The sequence below is a fragment of the Dromiciops gliroides genome, chromosome 1, assembly GCF_019393635.1.
Source record: "Dromiciops gliroides isolate mDroGli1 chromosome 1, mDroGli1.pri, whole genome shotgun sequence".
Classification (NCBI taxonomy): Eukaryota; Metazoa; Chordata; class Mammalia; order Microbiotheria; family Microbiotheriidae; genus Dromiciops; species Dromiciops gliroides.
This window is the reverse complement of record NC_057861.1, coordinates 52,970,360-52,983,459: the sequence shown is the minus strand read 5'-3', so window position 1 is coordinate 52,983,459 and position 13,100 is coordinate 52,970,360. Positions and strand designations below refer to the sequence as shown.

The following is a 13,100-nucleotide window of genomic DNA, read 5'->3' as shown; positions in this document are numbered from 1 at the left end:
AGGTTTAGGAAATGCTTTCCTCTCAGTAATTCTATAAGTTAGCGCAAATGCAGTTATTCCCATTTTACAGATGAGCAAACTGAGGATCAGGTTGGTGAAGGACTTGCCAGGTTAATCTTGCAGTAAGTACTCAAATTGGGACAATATTTTTCTTTCCATTATTATTTATTATTATTTTTATTTTTAAAAAAATTATTTTATTTTATTTTTTAGTGAGGCAATTGGGGTTAAGTGACTTGCCCAGGGTCACACAGCTAGTAAGTGTTAAGTGTCTGAGGCCACATTTGAACTCAGGTACTCCTGAATCCAGGGCTGGTGCTCTATCCACTGCATCACCTAGCTGCCCCCTTTCCATTATTAATATAGATGGTCCAGTTGATTGAAAGAAATGAGGGATAGGGATTTGGAAAGAGCCTCAGACTCCACTTCACTTTTGCTTGTTTCTCAATCCCTTGAAATTTCTGGCTTCTGACCCTATCACTTTATTGCAGTTGCTCTCACCAAGGTGATGGAATCATTTAACTTATGAAGTCAATGACATTTTCTCAGTCCTGATCTTATTTGACTTCCCGGAAGCTTGTAACATTGTTAATCACCTGCTCCTGCTGAGTACTTCTCTCTTCCTTTGGCTTCTGGGACACCGGTTCTCTTCCTTCTCAGTAAATTTCCTGTGCAATGACATTACCCATCTCTTACCTTTTCTCTTATGTGTAACCTTTGTCCTAAGGTATTAAAAACCTTGAAATATATGAATCATAAATTAACAAGTATTTCTTGATTCTAGTTTTTTGGGGAGAAGAGAGTAAAGTTTAAAAAGGAAGAGTAAAGCTGAATTTTGAACTTGTATTTCAAAGGGTGCAGAACTGGAAATCAGGAAACCTGGGTTCTAGGCCTTGTTATGCCATTGTGTGACCTTGGACAAATTACTGTCTCACTTTGAGCCTTGGTTTCCTTTCTAAAATAAGGGCGGTGGACTAGATGATCTCTAAGGCTCTTTTCAGGTCTAACATTCCATGGTGTTTTCATAAGGCCATCAGATAAATTTTCTTTTTATTTCTTTTATTATTTTTTTGAAATAATGAACATTTTTATTTATAGTTTTTAGTTCCAAATTTTATCCCTCCTCTACTCCCTCTCTTCCCCCCTCCCTGATGGGAGAAGTAATCATATATAGGTTATACATGTACAGTTATATAAAACATTACCATATTAGTCATTTCGTAGAAGAAAACTTGAATAAAGAAAACCAATGAAAGAAAGTGAAAAGTAGCATGCTTCAGTCTGTGTTTAGTCAATATCAGTTCTTTCTTTGGAGGTAGATAGTTTGCTTCATCATTAGTCCTTTGGGATTGTTGTGGATCATCCTATTGCTGAAAATAGTTAAGTCATTCACAGTTCTTCATCAAGCAGTATTGCTGTCTCTGTGCAAAATGTTCTCTTGGTTCTGCTCACTTCACTATACATCAGTTCATACAAGTCTTTTCAGGCCTTTCTGATATCATCCTGCTTTCCATTTCTTTCTTTCATTTTTCTTTTCTTTTCTTTCTTTCTTTTTTTTTTTTTGCTGGGCAAATAAAGGTTAAGTGACTTGCTCAGGTCACACAGCCAGTAGGTGTCAAGTGTCTGAGACCAGATTAGAACTCAGGTCCTCCTGAATCCAGAGCTGGTGCTTTATCCACTGCACCACCTGGCTGCCTGCCCCCTGCTTTTCATTCCTTATAGAACAATAATATTCCATCACAATTGCATACCACAGTTTATTTAGCCATTTCCTAATTGTAAATTCCCTTTGTAAATTTTCTTTTTAGTTGCTTAAAACTTTAGTTATGTAGGCTAACTGGTACATGTCTAGAAGATGGTGAGGAGATTCAATTCTGATGGACAAAGAAAGACTGAAAGAATCAGGAAAGTTGATTGTGGAGAAGATGTTTATGGGGGTCAGAGTAACTGTCTTCAAATAACTTAAGGGCTGTTAGTAGGAAGAGGGAGCACATTTGTTCTTTATGGTCCCAGAGACTATATGGGGTGGTATAGTAGAAAGACCACTGTTCATTTTTTTTTTTTTGGTGGGGCAAACTTCTGGGAAGTCAAATAAGATGAGGACTGAGAAAATGTCATTGACTTTAGGAGTTAAATGATTCAGTCACCTTGTTGAGAGCAACTGCAATCAAGTGATAGGGTCAGAAGCCAGAAGGGATTGAGAAATGAGCAAAAGTGAAGCTTTTTTTTTTTTCTTCTTTTTATGTGGGGCAGTGAGGGTTAAGTGACTTGCCCAGTGTCACACACCTAGCAAGTGTCAAGTGTCTGAGGCTGCATTTGAACTCTGGTCTTCCTGAATCCAGGGCTGGTGCTTTATCCACTTTGCCACCTAGCTGTCCCTATTCAGTTGTTCAGTAATGTCTGACTCTTCATGAGCTTGTGCACCATATCATGCCAATACTGCCTATGGGCTTTTTTTGACAAGGATACTGCAGTGGTTAGCCATTTCCTTTTCCAGTGGCAAATGGATGGTAAATGACTTGGCCAGGGTCACACAGCTAGTAAGTATCTGGGGCCCAGATTTAGACTCAGGTCTTCCTGACTCCAGGCCCAATGCTGTATCAGATACATTGAGCCATCTAGCTTCCTCAAGATTTAAGAATACTCTTTTACTTCTGACACTTATTAGTGAGGCAACCTTGGGCAAATTGTTTAACCTCTTTGAGCCCCAGTTTCTTTACCTGTAAAATGGAGATAGTAATCCCTGTAGAACTTGTTTTATAGGGTTGTCTTGAGGCTCAAAGGAGATAACTTAGGTATATATAACTCTTTCCAATCCTTAATGCTCACTATAAATGTCATTTTTGTTCTTCTTGTTGTTATTATCTGCTTCCTTAGAATGTTCCCTCATTGTTCCTATTTAATAATAATGAAGTTCTTTTTAAAAAAAAATTATTTTATTTTATTTTATTTTTTTGTGGGGCAATGAGGGTTAAGTGACTTGCCCAGGGCCACACAGCTAGTAGATGTCAAGTGTCTGAGGCAGGATTTGAACTTAGGTCTTCCCGAATCCAGGACCAGTGCTTTATCCACTGTGCCACCTAGCTTCCCCCTAATGAAGTTCTAAGGATACAGATTTTTATTCTAAGAAGCTAGAGGGACTCACTTCAATTCAGCATACACTTATTAATTGTACAACACTTAGCACAGAATGTTTGGGACATAAGTGCCATATAAATGTTAGTAATTATTATTACTATCATCACAAGGCACTGTGGTGGGTAGTAGGGATAGGAAGACAATGAAACGGCCCCTTCTCTTTAATTTTTATTGGGAAGATATAATGTTCATAGACAAGTATATCCAAAGTAACTTTTAGGAGGATGAGAGAACACTGATAACTGCTGGAATCAGGAAGAGTTAGAGGTTATAACGATTGGAATGATGCCACCTGCTAGAGACTTATGGTAGAAAAGCTCCGCCATGAGGTGAAGGTCTCTGAGGGCAAGACCATGTTTCTTTTCTTTGGCCTCAGGAAGTGATGTTTGCTTGTGGGAGGAAGAAGGGGGAGCCTGGTGCTCTGACTCACTCTCTTTCCTGTGGACTCTGGTGGCGAGCGGAGCTAGGAATGCTCTCTCCCTTTAATAGATAGAGGAATCTAGGCTTTTCTCTCTCTCTTTACCAAATTCTTATTCTCCTTAATAAATGCTTAAAAGTCTAACTCTTGCTAAAGCTTATAATTTATTGGTGACCACTCATTAGATATTTTAGACAGACTAGCTAGAATTTTAGCCCTTTACAAGGTTCTGTAAAGAGGTATCCTCACATCTAAGAACTTATGAGGTAGCAGTCAGGATTAAGAGTTGATGCATATAGATGGCACAGTGGATAGAGCACTGGCCTTGGAGTCAGGAGTACCTGAGTTCAAATCCGGCCTCAGACACTTAACACTTACTAGCTGTGTGACCCTGGGCAAGTCACTTAACCCCAATTGCCTCACTTAAAAAAAAAATAAATAAGAGTTGATGCATAGGGGGCAGCTAGGTGGCGTAGTGGATAAAACACGGGCCCTGGATTCAGGAGGACCTGAGTTCAAATCCAGCCTCAGACCCTTGACACTCACTAACTGTGTGACCCTGGGCAAGTCACTTAACCCTCATTGCCCCATTAAAAAAAAAAAAGAGTTGATGCATACCCCATAAATGAAGGTATTCAAGCAGGTAAACTGAGATAACAAAGTTCTGAGCATGTTTCAATTTATTGGTAACAAAAAAGGTGTCTTTAGCTCCTCAGCAAGCCAAAAGACCCTGAGGTGGGGTTTATAAAACTTCCTATAGTTTAGGGAAAGTGGATAAAAAGAGAACAGCACATAGATAGGATGTAGACTTTTCATCTGGTTTCTATTGGTGGAAGGAAAGAGATTTTCTTCCTTGTTGCTAGGGAAAGCTGATTGGTTGTGTCCACCTGTATCCTTGCAAGGACAGTTAATGGTACAGAGATAACAGATCTTCTTGACATATAGAACAGTGATTACAAGAAGACTAAACTTCTGAACTTAATGGACTTTTGAACTTAACTCAGACACAAAGAAACATGACTTAACCAGTTTTTTCTTTTGTTTTTTTTGTTTTTTTTGCAGGGCAGTGAGGGTTAAGTGACTTGTCCAGGGTCACACAGCTAGTAAATGTCAAGTGTCTGAGGCTGCATTTGAACGCAGGTCCTCCTGAATCTAGGGCTTGTGCTTTATCTACTGTACCATCTAGCTGCCCAGTGATTTAAGCAGTTATATAAAATGTCAGTGGTTAGTATAGGGTACCACAATAAGAGTATAATCAATTACAAAGTAGAATCCATTTGATTTTGTCAGTTCCCTACTTTGATCTATGGGAGACATGTCTCCCATGGATCACTTATCTTTAAGCTAATTCTGTGAGATTGGGTTTTTTTTGGGGGGGTGATTTTTAATATAGTAAATATCAGCAGTGTGTATTACCATAAGCTTTTCTGGGGCTAGTCTAGAACAGGCTTTAACACAGCAATTAAGGCAAAACCTGAAAAGAATACTAAGACAGGGCAGTAAGAGCCCATTTACCAAGAATGGCCAGCAGGCCATTTCCCTACAGCCCGTGAACCAGGAAGAGTTCCACCATGGGTTATCTGGGGGAAGTAGATGTGTTTCTGCTATAATGCATTGAGTCTTATATAGGTTTGTCACACTTGCTCCTGACTGGTTAATGTAAGAACAACAAGACTGACTATTCATAACACAAGCTCTTTCCCGAATTTCAGTAAGAATATTTAAAAACCATGAGATTTTTAGAGGCACTTAAGCTATACAACCTACCTCAATTTACAGGGAGAAGTTGGAATCACTTGTGGCCTAAGCCAGCTTCTCAGTTTCAAGTGAGAGATGCAAACTACTTGGAGACCTCACTGAGGACAAATTTGAGAGAGATTTGTATGTCACTAGGGTAACCAAGAAAACTCAGCAAACATAAACATGAAAGAAAAAGCCAAAGTAATATAGTAATGATCATCAATATTCACTAACATTAAATCTCTTTGCATACTAATAACCCACTCCCAATGTCTACTTACTCAGCACATTTCATCTTGGATCCCAGATCTCCCTCGAAACATCTTCTCTTGGACATTCTGGAATAGGCTTTGTTCTCAGGGTAGCTCTGAGGGGGCTTCTTTTAAATAGATTTGCTTCTCTTGTTCAGTTATTTGCAGAGAATCCTAGGTAATTTTGTTAAAATCTGCCAGTAACAAGATCCAGAACAATATAGTACAACCTCCTAAATTTGCTTTTCCAATAACTAGTTCATGTGGTGAAAACCAGTTCAAGCCTTATGGTTCTGATCTTATTGACAATAGAAATATAAGAAGAACATCAAACTAAGAACCTATAATTCAAAGAATTTCACTTTTTATATACTATTTGCTCTCTTTACTTAAACCCTGTTTTCAATATGGAAACTTATCAACAGGCTAAAGGAAGAATTTAAAAAAGAATTTATGAACTCCTTACTTGTAAAATGGGCCCTTCTGTCTTTTTAAAAAAATTAAATTAAATTAATTTTTTAATTTTTTTTACTATTCCATCTCTTTCCAAATTATCAAATAGATACTTCAAATAGGAAAGTAATTTCACTCTTTTTACAATTATTAATGCAATTTACCTGTAGAATCCTTAATCTGATTTTTAAAATGGATTATCCCATTAAAAACATTTGGAAGCCAAATATGTACATTTATATATTTTCTAGTTCTTAGAGAAAACAGTCTGATCCTGTTGTTTTCTCAAAGTTTACTACTCCATTTAAATAGAAAACTTTTACATCTTTGTCTTATTAGAAAATTTTTCCATCTTTGTCTTAATTTCCCCCTTAGGAGAATGTTATCTCCATATCATAACTTCTAGCAAGGGGGTGGCAAACCTAAGAACTCATTTATTTAGTTTCTTAGTATATGAAATTACAGACCAATTTAGATTGAAAACAGATCTTTCATGCTTACATCTTATTATAGTAGTTCAGAGGTGTTGGTAGTATTGCAGCAACAACATGATATTTTTTAAAATTACAACTAAGGTTTTTCTGAGCTACGATCATCTTAATGCCAAATAGTAACATTTTTTTCCCTCCAAGGTAAGACTCCTGACAGCCTGAAGAGTGATGGTTAGAGAGATTTGCTAAGAAAGGAAGAAGCAGGGACATAGTTGTAACAGCATTAACACTGTCCTTCCAGGCCTAAGCCTTAGGGCGTAGAATTTATAATTGTATAAAACATTTTTATTTCTCTTTGATTTTAGGTAAGTGCCATAGTTATTATTTGGAACAACCAGCCATACAGCAAAGTTCAACTTTATTCACAGGGTATCATAGCCAGGCTCAAGATTAATCAGGAAACTGTCCAAAAGAGAAATAAACATAATGGGGAAACTGAGCCAAGAGGATCCTACCTTCAGGCTACGCCAAGGTTGCCTCCTCAGTTTTTCCCAGAAATAGACATCCACCTGTAGTATTTATTGGATCTCATTGCCTTTGAGCAGCTTGTGTTGTTTCCCTTAAATGGTGGATTTTTGACAATGATCATTCAGACATACCAGAATTCAGAACTCATAACATTATCACATTATAGTTCCCAAGAGATTACTATGTCAAGTAGCAAGTTTCACTAATCATATCTTAGGGCCATCCAGTTATATTATTTCTCTCATATTGTTGCAATAGCAGATAACAATAAAAAGTTTACCAGGCCTTTAACAAGAATCATTCAACATCCCTTCTTCTTAAAACTCAAGCTAGTGTAAAAATCAGTCATTAGAAATTGAGAAAATGATCACATCCTGGAATTCTACGTAGATAGTGAATTTATGATAGGTGACTCAAAAAATCCCCACAAAAACACTAACAGACTAACAGATATCCATCTCTTAAGGTATTGTTTATTAACCTCTTATGGTAAAAATAAATCTTTAAGAGTGGAGTCTGTTAAGACTAATTTCGTTCAAGATATAGCTTCAATATATAATATTACAGGTATAACCTCATAATTTTCATAATCACAAATCATCACATATATCACTTCTGTAACTATAAACAAACTTGTATGTTTTTTCCCCTCCAACCCTCTCATATAAATAGTATTTGTAGTGGAAGAGGGTATCCTATTTTTTCAGTAAACCAATTTATTATTTTAGAATTTTACAACATTTAGAAAATTCTTTCATAGGTCTGATGAAATTTTATGATCTTACCCAAGCAGATGATCCCAAGAACTTGGCAAGTTTACAAATAAGGAGATTTTACAAGATCTTCTTTTTCTCTCCCCCCACTTCCCACAAAGTAATGACTATTTTTCCATATATATGCGTGTGTGTGTATACATATATATGTGTATATATATACACACACATATATAATCAAATATGTCATGTTTCACCATTATAAAAATAGCTTCTAATAATAATTTTACAGCATCCATATCAAAAGGAGCTAAATTTTCCAGTGATACAATTGCATCGTTCTTTTAATATTATTTCTTTTACAGTGGTTTCCCAAAATTCACAATATAAGAAAATTTAGAAACACAATAATAACAAACAATTATATATTTAAAACATGAAACAAAACTTGACAGTTGAATGACATCAGTTCAGTTAAGTGCCTTGCCAAATTATCTTACATAGAAAGTCATTCATTTAATCTTCTTTAGCATTTTATACTAACCACATTTAAAAAACCATATAGTTACCCAGTATGGAATAATCATATTGAATTAAAGAAATAATAATAGCAATTAACACTTACATAGTGCTTACCACATACCAGGCACAGTGTTAAATATTTCACAATCATATCATTATTCCCCTTACAGAGCAGGGAACTGAGGTAAACAGAGGTAAGATAACTTATTTATAGTCACAAAGCTAACAAATTTCTCAAACTGGATTTTGACTAAGGTTTTTCTGAGCCATGATCATCTTAATGCCAAATAGTAAATTTTTTTCTTCAAGGGAGACTTGGCTTAGGCTGAAGATCAAAAGATCAAAAGATCAAAAGACATGCATTAGTAGTGCCCCTTTAGGGAAGTCAGTTATTGCCAAATAGTTAAAGGAAATGCAAACAGAACACTAAGACAAAGTTGCAACTTCCCTAACTTGGATGGATTTGAGATCAAGGAGGAGTCCAACCTCTGGGGCAGCCTCTCACCAAGAAATCCCTTGGTGAAAATACCACCAGAGCTTTCAGGGATTTCGACAGAGATCACCCACAGGGCTGGCATTCTCTCTCAACACTTGCCTGGCTTGCCAATTATAACAATTGAAATGAAGGTAAACTGAGACAACAAAGTTCTGAGCACATTCAGTTTATTGGTAAGGCTAGCACTTAACAATAAAAAGAGTCTTTAGTTCCTCAGAAGCCAGAAGACCCTGAGGTGGGGTTTATGACTTCTTATAGTTTAGGGAAAATGGATAAAAATAGAACAGCACATAGGCAGAGGATGTAAGATTGTCATCTGATTTCTTTGGTTGGAAGGGAAGAGATTTTCTTCCTTGTTGCTAGGGAAAGCTGATTGGTTGTGTCCACCTGTATCCTTGCAAGGATAACTGGAGGTACAGAAATAACAGGTCTCCTTAACATAAAGATAGAACAGTGATTTACAAAAAGACTGAACTTAAGGACTTTTTAACTTAACTCAGAGACACAGAAACATGACTTAAGCAGTTATATAAAATGTCAGTAGTTAGTACGGAATAGGATCAATTGCAAAATGGAATCAATTTGATTTTCTCATGGGTCGGTTAATTTATTGTCAGGGACGCCAGAGTTCAATGCTCTTTCCTTCCTTCTGTTGTGGCTGCTGTTGAGGCTATAATCGCACTGCAGCCATGGCTATCTGCTACCCCATGGCCGTGGGTCTCAACAAGGGCCACAAAGTTACCAAGAATGTTTTGAAACCTTGACACTGCTGCCACCGTGGGTACCTGACCAAACAAACCAAGTTTGAGAGAGATATGATCCAGGAGGTGTGTGGGTTTGCCCCTTATAAGAGTGGGCCATGGAATTGTTAAAGGTCTCCAAGGATAAGTGAGCCCTAAAGTTCATCCAAAAAAAGGGTGGAAACTCATATCCAAACTAAGATGGAGAGAGAGGAGCTCAGCAACGTCCTGGCTGCCATGAGGAAGGCTGCTGCCAAGAAGGACCAAACTGGACCCTGCCTGCCTTTCCCCAATTACCCAATAGAGATTTGACAAACAGAAAAAAAAAAATTATTGTCAGGGACACTGCAGAAGTGATTCTTGCATTAGGTAGGAGGTTGGATTCTGTTAATAATAATAAAAGCTTTCCTTTATAAAACACTTTAAAATTTATAAAAGTCCTTTCCTCACACTCTGTGAGTCAGGTAATGCAAGTATTATGTGAATTCTATTTTGCAGATAAGAAAACTGAGACTCAGATAACTTGCCTAAGCTTCCATAGATCTTATATAGTGCCCAGCCCATAGAATATCAAATTGGAAAGGACTTGAAAAAAGCTGGTTTACTACTTCCCTAAAACAGGAATCTCTTTTTAAAACTCTTCAACGTGTGTTTGTTGTTGTTGTTGTTGTTATTGTTATTGTTGTTGTTGTTTGGTTTGTTTGGTTTTTACCTCCCAACTATCTTTTGCTATTTTTGTGGCCTTCCAAGAAGAACTTCAGTGATTAACTCAGTACTTACTATTGCATTCTGTTCTACCAAATTCTGCCTGGATTGCAGATCCTTCAAAAATCTGGCCCCACTCTACCTATCCAAACTAATTTCCCCTTGCTCTCCAAAACACATCTTCCAACTCTGGGCCAACCAGAATCTCAGACATGGAGGGAAGCTGGGAGGACAATATACCTGACAAGTAGTAATCTAGCCTTTGTTTCAGTCAGTCAGTATCATTCCTTTAGGAAGGAGTACATTCCAAGCAGGATGGGCAACCAGAGCAAAGACACAGGGACAGGAGATGGAATCTCATATGTGAAGAACAGTAACTGGTCCAGTTTGGTTGGACCCTCATGTTTGAAGGGGAGCAATCTATACTAAGCTTGGTGTGGTTGGTTATGAAGGACTTTAAATGTTAAACAGAATATGAATTTATATTTAGTTAGTAGGGAACTACTGGAGTTTATTGAGCTAGGGAGTGACATGGTCAGACTTGTGCCTTAGAGAGGGATCTTCCTTTGGCAGCTGTGCAGATGGATGGGTTGGTGTGGATAGAGACTTGAGCCAAGGAAAAAAATGAACATGTTGTTGCAATAGTCCAGGCAAGAGAGTATGAAGAACTTTACTGGTGTGGTGGGTCGTTGAATGGCATGAGGAGATAGATTTGAGAAATGTGGAGGTGGAATCGACAAGATTTCGAAACTGATTGGATAATTAGAGTGAAGGCAGAATGAGGATTTGAGGATGATTCTAGGTGACTAGAAGGATGATGGAACCCTTGAAGTAACTCTGGAAGGGACTTCAGAAGTGAGGCATTATGTACATAAGAAACTGAGGCTGAGGGAGGTTAAGTGATAGAAGGTAGAAGACAAGACGTCTTTATCCCATAGGTAGGAGTTGAATCCAGGTCTTGTGATTGCAGAGTTAGTACACTTTCTGTTATACCATGATAATGAATTCTGTTTTGGAAACATTTTATTTGAAATCCCTTTGGGCAATTGGTGATGTGAGACTGGCTCTTGAGAGTATCCAGGTTGGATATATGAGATCTGGGAGTACATAGGTGGCAATTGAGCCCATGGAACTTGAGGAGAGATAGCTGAGGTAGGGGTGATTTGGACATGTTTGTAGGCAACAGGGAAGGAGCCAAATATGGAGAAATTGAAGATTGAGGGGGGTGGTGATTGGGGGCAACTTTCCAGAAAAGGCAGGAGGGAATGGAATCAAGGGTACATTTATTAGGGCTGGCCTTGTTGGGTAAAAGGGCCAACCTTTTTTTTTTTCCCCACAGAGACTGGAGTATGAGAAGGGAATGGGGGATGATAACAAGGGGTTTTGAGGTATAGACTAGAGGACAAGATGTCATTGAAATCCTCTGCTGAGAATCTGGGGTCAGGGGCTGATGTGAGAGGCTTGAGGAGAGAAAGAGGTGTTCAGAACCACCACAACCACAGTGGGGAGTGGGATAGAGAATCATTAATACAAAGATTGTTTTGCTGTAGGGAGGCCATTGCTGATAATAGATAACATCTATCAGGTAAGATAATAATAGCTAACATTTACATTAGCACGTCAAAATTTTCAATGTACTTTGCAAATGTCTCATTTAATCCTCACAGCAACCTTGGGAGATAGGTTCTATTATCATCCTCATTTTATGTGGCACAGTAGATAAAGCGCTGGCCCTGGATTCAGGAGGACCTGAGTTCAAATTTGGCCTCAGACACTTGACATTTACAAGCTGCGTGACCCTGGACAAGTTACTTAACTCTCATTGCTCTGCAAAAAAAATTTTTTTAATTAAATAAATTTTTAAAAAGATAAATAAAAAGAGGTAGAGGGAGGTGAAGTTACTTGCTCAGGTAGGTTCTAGCTTGCAAGTGTCTGAGGCTGACTTTGAATTCAGGTCTTCCAGACTCCAGGTCCAGTGTTCTATCTACTACTCTAGCCACTATATAAATACGAATTATTTATAACATAAATATAGAAACCTAGCCAGCACAACTGAGTGACTTTATTCAGCAGTTATAAAATAGTACATGAGTAGGAGTAGAGGAGGCTCTTGGTATGAGTAATCCTGAGTTAAGAGTTTGGCAAGGTTAGGACAAAGGCGGAGGGATTGAAGAATTGGTAACCCTAAGGGTCAGTGTTGGGAAATGAGGAAAAGTGAGAGGAAACCTTTCCTTCAGTGAGAGGAAACCCATTATTTCTTTAGCTGGTCTATTACATTATTGAATAGCTCTAATTGTCAGGAGATTTTCCCTTATTTGAAACTTGAATTTTTCCCCCCCGGTTTCTTCCTCTTTTCCATAGTTGTGCTGTATGGAATCAGACAGGATAAACTTAACTCTTATTCCATGGGACAGCCCTTCAAATGCTTGAAGATAGTTAATATGTTCCCCTAAGTCTTCTCCAAGCTAATCATTTTGAATTCTTTTAAATTCTCTACATCAAGGGTCAACAAACTTAGGTTGTTCCCCTACCTCCTTTTTGTACATTGAGCTAAGAATGGTTTTATGTTTTTAAACAGTTTTATTGTATTTAAAATTTTGTTGTTTTTTTGTTTGTTTTTTTGTGGGGCAATGAGGGTTAAGTGACTTGCCCTGGGTCACACAGCTAGTAAGTGTCAAGTGTCTGAGGTCAGATTTGAACTCAGGTCCTCCTGAATCCAGGGCCAGTGCTTTATCCACTGCGCCACCTAGCTGCCCCCGTATTTAAAATTTAAAAAAAAAATTCTTATCCTGGCTGGATAAAAACAAATGTTGAGCATTTCTAAGTTTGCTGACTAATCCTATGTGCTACACTTTAATGTCCACCATCCTAATTTAGGCCAACATTACCTTTCTCCTGGACTATTTCAATAGTTTCCTAATTATCTCCTTTCATCCAGTCTCTTTCCTCTCAAAATTGTCCTGTG

General features: G+C 37.8%; 1 protein-coding gene across 1 annotated transcript in view; it reads left to right on the top strand.

Moving 5' to 3' along the window:
* Positions 1 to 13,100, top strand: part of REXO1 (RNA exonuclease 1 homolog) — a 115,918-nt gene that overhangs the window by 29,701 nt on the left and 73,117 nt on the right.